Here is an 8,191-nt window from a genome sequence, read left to right on the forward strand (position 1 = left end):
GATAGGAGTTTAGGATCTTTGGTACACATACAAGCAACTTTTTACAGGTGAGTTGGCAACGTATGATTGAGAAACGATAGGGAGGGGCCCCGAGCCTGAAAAGGCGGGGTGGTGTGCTAATGATGCCAGCCGCAGGTGATGTGGAACGGCGGTTGGGTCGATAGTGGAAGGCAGATCAACAATGGTGGAGGGCTGTCGGGAGACGAGAGAGGGGGAATCCACTAAGAGCAACTCCAATACCCCCCCCCCTCCGCCCCCTAAGAAACTTCCCATAAAACCACTTTTACGAAATGAGCGTGGCCCTGAGCCAGTTAATTCCGTTGACAACTTTTCATGAAACAAAGCCAGTTAATTTTTCATGAAACTAACCTAGAAATGTTGGTGATCTAGCGTGGCGGTGCCCGGCAATGGCATGGTGGTGGCAGCCCGACATGGCGGCGCCTGACGGCATGGTGTCGGCGACCCGACGCGACGCAAGAGTCTCCTGTTGTGAAGTTTCAGACGGTTGTCCGCCCGCCAAAATTATACGGGTGGGCTTTCTTCTCGTAAACTTGCAAGACGGAAGAGGTGATCATATGGTATTTTGTAAAAAGAAAATCGAGTTTACAGGAGCTGTTGAAGGGTTGTTTTTTATCTCAACTTGGTCCCGTCGACGGTACTTTTTGTAGGGATGCAAGAGCTATTGGAGTTGCTCTAATGCCAATTTATTTTCCGGGTAACTTACAAATAACCGGGAAATAAACCTGTTTTGTTTTTAGGAGAAAACAAAATATTAATTAAGTATAAAAAAGAGAAGAAAATATTAACCTCTTGTGTGTCCGTCGTTACACTTTCCAAATTAATAGTATCAACCTTCCTACTAACTTAAGTTAGCTTTGACTTCTCCTTTTTCTCACTTGTAATTTTTCTAGTTTATCTACCGATGGGATTTAGAATGGTGCCCCCTCTTTGCCTTTGGCACATTAAAGACTCTGCTCCTCAATGAGTGGTTCACGGCTATTGATCTAGTATGCATTCTTCTACACTGTCCACTTCTTGAGAGGCTCACTCTTCACCTTTATGACACTAAGGTATATCATGTATATATAAAGATGTCGATGTGTTATTAAAGGAAATATCATGTGTGTTCAATTGATCTTACTAAATGTTCTCAGTATCTCACACAGAACCTCGTAGGAGCAACAACAACCCCAGAAACAGTTGAACAATCATTTGTTTGCTCCCACCTGGAGGTTGTGAACATTGAATGTAGAAAGATTGGTGTGGTAATTTGCAAAATCTTGAATATCTTGAGTACATTTGGTGTAGATTATAAGAAAAAACAGCATCGATGAAAAATGTTCTCGCTCACATCGCAAGTTACCTTTGTCATGCATCATCGTCCATATGTTTCTCCAATTTTTCTACTCTACGAACATGTTTGATGAACTTGCACATTAACTAGAGAACATTTAGTACCCATTTGTATCCATATCATTCATTATGAAACCCTTTACAACCTGTGTATGTTGTAGTTACTGCATGCTGGTGAAGTTGAGAATTGCTGCTAAGTTCTAGTGGTAGCAAATACAATGGTAACCACATGTTGCCGTTCATGCGTGTAAATAATCGGTATCATCCATGCAGAGTTATTTGGGATTGGTTCCCTACTTTTTTACTGTTCATTATTAATGAAGATATCAAAAGCTCTTGTTTTGGAATTAACTTTATCTGTGCTCCTAGTTGGTAGATTACACTTGGCATATATTCAGCAAGGGCAAGGAGGACTGCCTTTGCCTCTTTGTTTTCAGTTTTACTGTTGTTTCCAGCCTGTTGTCAGTCTGAAATCCCTCTTCAGTTTATGAGGTATCTGAATGGTCATATATATCTTGCACTCACAAGGGTAAACTCTATGTTTACAAAAACAATTGGTCAAGGATACTTTTTGGTTAAAATAAAAGAAATTTGGTCAAGCGGCATGATATTCTCCTATCTATCTATACAAATTGAGGTCATCCTCATGCCAAACTTATTGTTTATTGTCATGTTGTTTTTTAGGTTTCAGTTTCTAGAACCAAAAGCATGGGTAGCTTACATCACTGGTGACGCCTAAGATGTGTCCTCTGGCATGATGTTTGTCTAAAATCCTTTTGTGTTTCTCCGTTGAGTCTATAATGGTGGCCCTTTGTTGGCTTTTATCGCTACACTTAGTTTCTCAATTTTGATATTTCGGTGATGTGCTGGAACTTGGCTTTGTTGGTTGTTTGGTGCGACTCGGTAATACAGTTTGTAGCTCGTTGAACTTAGAACATTGCTATGTTTCGTTATATCGGTAACGCACATCAGGCTGGTGTGCCCTGTTTGAGTCCATTAATTCTTTCCGATGGAGCTTTACTTCAACTATTATTTCGGCATAAACTGTTTACCTGTTGAGCTTCTTATGGATGAGATGTTGGACCTGAACATGGTTTATGGAGCCAAGTGTCAACGCCTATTTTTTTTGCTTTGCACTAGTAAGATACCCGGCCTAGAATTTCTGGAACTACCAGGCGTAGGGCTGGAAAAAAAGCTCAAAGCTCGTGAGCTAAACGAGTAGCTCGTGACTCGGCTCGAATCGATTCGAACTCGAAGAATAACGAGTCGAGTCGAGCTTTAGTTTAAGATCGTTTGTAGACCAAGTTAAACGAGCCAATCTCACGAGTACTCGTGTAACTCGTTAGGCTCGGTACAAAAGATCAGCCACTCCCAATATATAAAAAATCAGCCACTCAGCACCCTATGTCCCAGGCGCACAACACAAGGCCTAGCCGTTGAAGGCCCAACCGCCTAGGAGACTCATGCGTTACAAGAAAATTACTATTGTTTAGTGATATATATGTTTAATATATACATATAATTTTTATAATGTTTGAGGGTTTTATGTTCATATCTTTAATGGGCTTAACAAGCTAAACGAGCCAGCTCGCGAGTTATACGAGTCGAGCCAATCTTGGATTTGAGCTCGTTAATAATAACGAGTCGAGTTGAGCTAGCTCGTTAATGAAACGAGCTCTAGTGAGTCGAGCCGAGCTGGCTCGACTTGGCTGGAATTCCAGCCCTAACCAGGCGACTGGATTTGCGCATACTAGGTCGGCACCCTTGTCCTTTTGATTTTTCGCCACAGATCAATCTTTAGATCATACTACTAGGAAAGAAACAGATAATTAAACGACATATTTAAAGGGGGGAAACGGTTCGGCCGAGAAAATAGGATCTCGCTCCCGTGTCGCTCCTGGGCGGCACCGGGGCGTCCCCATCCTCGCCGCCGGTCTACCCTCGTCTTCCACTCCTTGCCGCCACCGTTGCCGGTGAGCGCGGTGGCGGCGGGGCCTGCTCCTTCTAGGTCGCAGACGCGTGATGATTGAGTCTGCACATCAAAGCTATGGATTGCTGTGCCGGCTTACCCACACCGAGCGGCCCTGGCAGCGGCCGCCGCGCAAGCTCGTACTGGCGTGCAGGTTGTCTGCGGCAACTGGGCCGGGCTGGACGGGGTAATCCCTTGGTTTGACTGCCATGGGCAGCGTGGATGTGGAGCCTCTGATCTAGCCTGGCGAAGCCATATCCAGTCATCTCCTCCTCCGGTTGGGTGACAATCCTGCTCCTCCAAATTGTGGCGTGGCATCAGGGATAAGGATGGTAATAGGTAGGGTATGGGCAGGGTAGAGCTGAGATAATTAATGACTAATTGATGACAAATTAACATTAGTTCACAAACGGGTAGGGTATGGGTATACCCGCGGGTACAAGGCTATACCCGTACCCTGCCCATGACTTAATAGGTAGGGTATGGGTACTACCCATGGGTATAAAAGTGTGCCCATACCCTGCCCATGCGAGCACGATACTCACGGGTACCCATACCCGTGGGTAAAATTGCCATCCTTAATCAGGGTCATTGATAGCACATTTGACAATTTTTTATCTCAGCTCAACAACAGGTAGATGAGTAAATGACCAATATCAAAATTTAGAAACCACAACATACTTTTAAGTCAATAGGAGTAGACGAGTCACATAACAAATTAATGACTAATTGATGACAAATTAACATTAGTTCACAAACGGGTAGGGTATGGGTATACCTGCGGGTACAAGGCTATACCCATACCCTGCCCATGACTTAACGGGCAGGGTATGAGTACTACCCATGGGTATAAAAGTGTGCCCATACCCTGCCCATGCGAGTACGATACCCACGGGTACCCATACCCGTGAGTAAAATTGCCATCCTTATCAATGAGCGTAAAAGGGAATCCCAATGAGGTGTTCTGCATGGCGGCCCTGCTGGTCCTTGTGGTGGACTCCGTCCTTCAAGATCTATCGGTCGGGAGGCATGGTGCTGATTTGGCGGCTAGTTGTGTGCTCTTGATCTTGCGGTGGCTACGTGACGGGTATGGGCTGAGCTCTCTCCGGCGAAGTGATAATCAGCAATGGGTGCTCCATCCTAGGTGGTTGGTCCTTGTGGTGACAACTCCGGCCTGCGATGGTAGCCTCGCCGCAGATTGTGGTGACTACCGAAAGGTCTTCATGAGAGTTCCTCTCTTCAGACCCGGTACTTGACTTCAGTTGTGAGATGCAAACTATCGACAACGACTTGACGCAGAGGGATTGTTGTACAGCGGCGGCGAACGCGCATGTAGCCGGGGTCGCGAGAAAGTGGTGGTGACAACACATAAGGGACGTTGATGGGGGTGCCACTCGAGCACCCAGGCTCGAGCTCCGGCGTGAAAACTTAGGTCTGACCCGAGTTGGTTAAACCTGACAATGGCGATATTTTTATGTCGTTACCTTGTTGAAGGCATTGCTCGGATATGCTTGGACTGTTTCTTCAGGGTGAAAACTTAGATCTGACCTTGGATGTTTGGATCCGGTGACGGCGATGATGAGCATCGCTCCCTTCTTAAAGGCGTTGCTGTTGAAGAATCTCGTTGTTCGTTTGGTGTCATGAGATGGTTGGTGCGAATATGGTCATTGTTGTAGTTTGCCGATCATGGATCTGATAGCTTTGTCATTTTTCCTCGCCTACACATAGCTTTGGTCTCATATACTTTGCTATTTTGCTGGCGTTTTATTTGTGTGCGTGTGTTTTTATTGGTTGTGTGCATCCTAGCTATGCAGAGGCCGGGTGTGGGTTTATTGTGTTTGTATCCTCTTGATGCTTCATTTTAAGCTAATAAAATACATCCTTTATCGAAAAAAAATTAAACGACATATTACGTGACCGTCATACCAGGTCTCCATTGCGCCAGACATGAGCATGTTGACGATCCTTTTACACGTGAGATTGCAAAATTTTAGTCCAGATTCTTTTGGGATGGTGAGGGAGATAAACAAAAATATCACATGGTCCGATGTACTGACATTTGTTGACCTAAAGACCAGGGTGATCTGGGGATGATGCCGTCCAAGTGTATGAATATCGTGCTGCTAAAGAAATGGTTGTGGCGCATTGCAAATAACGATGGCGGGCTATGGTTAGATATTATCAAGGCCAAATATCTGAGGGGCCGGCCTCTTGCGTTCTGCCAACGCGCCGAAGGGTCCCAGTTCTGGCAATCTATCATCCAGCTACTCCCCATCCTCCGTATTGGGTCCTCGATCTCGGTGGGGTCTGGGTCATCAACCCTCTTTTGGCTCGATCGGTGGGCGGGTGAGCAACCCTTTGCCTCCCGATTTTTGGAGTCATTCTCCATATGTGTAGCCCCTCGAATCTCTTTCGAGGCTGCCCTTATTGATCTAGGGAGCATCATTTTCTGGCATGCCTTCGGCCCTCCCGAGCAGGCGGTCTGGGAAGATATGTTGGATTGTGTTGCTCTACACACTCCCAGCTTAGAACCGGACCACGTCTCCTGGCGCCTTGAGTGGAGCAGCTAATTTTCTACTAGGTCGCTCTACCAAGCCATTGTGGCTGCCCCTAGCCCGGAGCCTCTTGCCCTGCTTTGGTAGGTTAGGCTGTCGTTAAAGATTAGGATATTCCTATGGTAGTGGATTCGCGGCCAAGTCCCTTCAAAGGTGGAGGCACTAAAACACAATGGCCCCGGGGATGGAATTTTCCCTTTGTGCGAAACGGACGAGGAATCCAACCATATTTTCTTCTCTTGTGTTATGGCTCAATTCCTTTGGAGTTGCTTCAGGGAAGTTGTGGGTGGTGGGTGGTTCCACACAAACTTCCCCAATCTCTACGAGGAATTACAAGCTTTCTCGGTGGGCTCCCACCACATTAGGTGGCTTGGGATTGGGATTCTCGCGTGGACGTTGTGGATGATACATAACAAACTTGTCATCAAGTGATCTCCCTTGCGGCGGACTACTGATGCTATTAACAAACTATGTGGTTTCTTGCAGCTATGGAAGTCACTTAGCCGGGGACAGGAGCGTGGCGCTATCGATTCTCTCACTGCAGGTCTCAGATCCTTGGCTCTCTGTTTGGCGCCTCCTTTCCCTCCGCCATTACCGGCCCGGACTAGCTCTCTAGAGACCCCTTGTGGCCTATACCTTCTTTGTTATTTTGTGCTTGTTCAGCTGGTGCCATCAGCAGAACCCTTTTTTTGTGCTACCTCTTATTTGTGTACTTGGGTGTGATGTGTGTAGCGTTTGTTACCTTGCTGGAACTTTTTTTTAGAAATGGAGGAGGACCCCCGGCTTCTGCATCTGGATGATGCATGCAGCCACTTTATTAATTATTCACACAGACTTTACAAAGTCATACAAAAGTAAGAATAAAGCCACCGTCTAGGCAACATTTGTCGCTACTCCTATCCAGTTGATGAAGGGATGCTGATAGTCTGGGCCTAATACCAAACAGACCTCGCATCCAAACCTAACATCTAAGACCTGTGGTCCCAACCAGGACGCCTGTCGGGTATGGGGCACCCACCAGTCTGGCGCACTCCTCAACCTGGACGCTTGCCGGGTATGAGGCCGCCGCAGCCACCTGCCACCAACCCATCTTTAGTGTTGTACTACTACATGTACCTTGCCCGGTCTAGCTGCCGTCGACGCCACCACGACGCCAGACAACGCCACCATCCTGCGCTTGTCCATCATCATACGCCCACCGGCAAGACCCCACTGCTCCATGTCACTGAGGCCTGCCGTTGTCGACGTGTCAGATACCACGCCGCTCCTCCTCTTGTCCCCTCCAGCCAACACTTGCTCCAAAACGATGCCCCCAGGAGGGAAAACGACATCAAAACGTCGCCATCATCCGATCCAGTAGATCCAGATCTAGGGTTTCCCCCGGAACCTTCCAATCAGGTTGACGTGACCTGCAACGACGATCAGGTTGACGTGACCTTGCTGGAACTTGGTTGTGCTTATGGTGGTTTGTTTTATATATAAAACGAGGCGAAAGCCTTTTTTGATTTTATGAGTGAACTTCTTGGATGCCTTGAAGGTCTAAAGGCTGCAAGAAGAAAGGGTACAGAGGATTATTCAAATGGACGGTGTCCATTTTTTATTTGAGAATGAGGGAGTATTATTTTTGAGAACAAAAGAGTATACACACACTACTCTTTTGGAGTACTACATTCCGCAGTCGTCGGGACACGAAGGCTCGCAGGGACGTCGGCAATCACTTGGGGCGTGTTTGGTTCCAGTTTGGAACAGTAGTCACATTGCATACCCTTCTCAACCCAGCCTGGTTGAGGAAAAATAGGCCCTAATACGCCATATGCAACTTGTTTGGTTGCCTGCATCCACTACAAAAAAATACACTTCCGTGATGGTACGTGTTTGTCACAGTAGGTCGCGTTTTTTGTCATGCATGTACATCTATGAAAAATTTATGACAGAATCAAGATAGTCATACCTGTGCTGTCGTAGAAGTGTTCCATGACATTACCAAAATTATCATCACGGAAGTGTCCACTTCCATGACGATAAATCGTGCGTCACAGAAGTGCTTTCGTCAAGGATGACCGACACGTGGCATCCACCGTAACGAAACGCCGTTAAGCTATCGGGTCGGGTTTTGGATCTGATAACCCGTTAACAGCCCCGACCAATGGGAAATTTCCACGTGTAAAATTCTTATTGGCCGGACGAAACACGTGTCAGCTCGTCAGTGGGTCAGGTAGGCGCCTATGATACATCGACACATGGCATGGCCCAACAGAGGCCCATTCCTGTGAAAAGGCCGACCCGTTTGACTTGGTCAAAAGCTAGCGGGCCG

This window comes from Triticum dicoccoides, chromosome 6A, assembly GCF_002162155.2.
Source record: "Triticum dicoccoides isolate Atlit2015 ecotype Zavitan chromosome 6A, WEW_v2.0, whole genome shotgun sequence".
In the NCBI taxonomy this organism is placed as follows: domain Eukaryota; kingdom Viridiplantae; phylum Streptophyta; class Magnoliopsida; order Poales; family Poaceae; genus Triticum; species Triticum dicoccoides.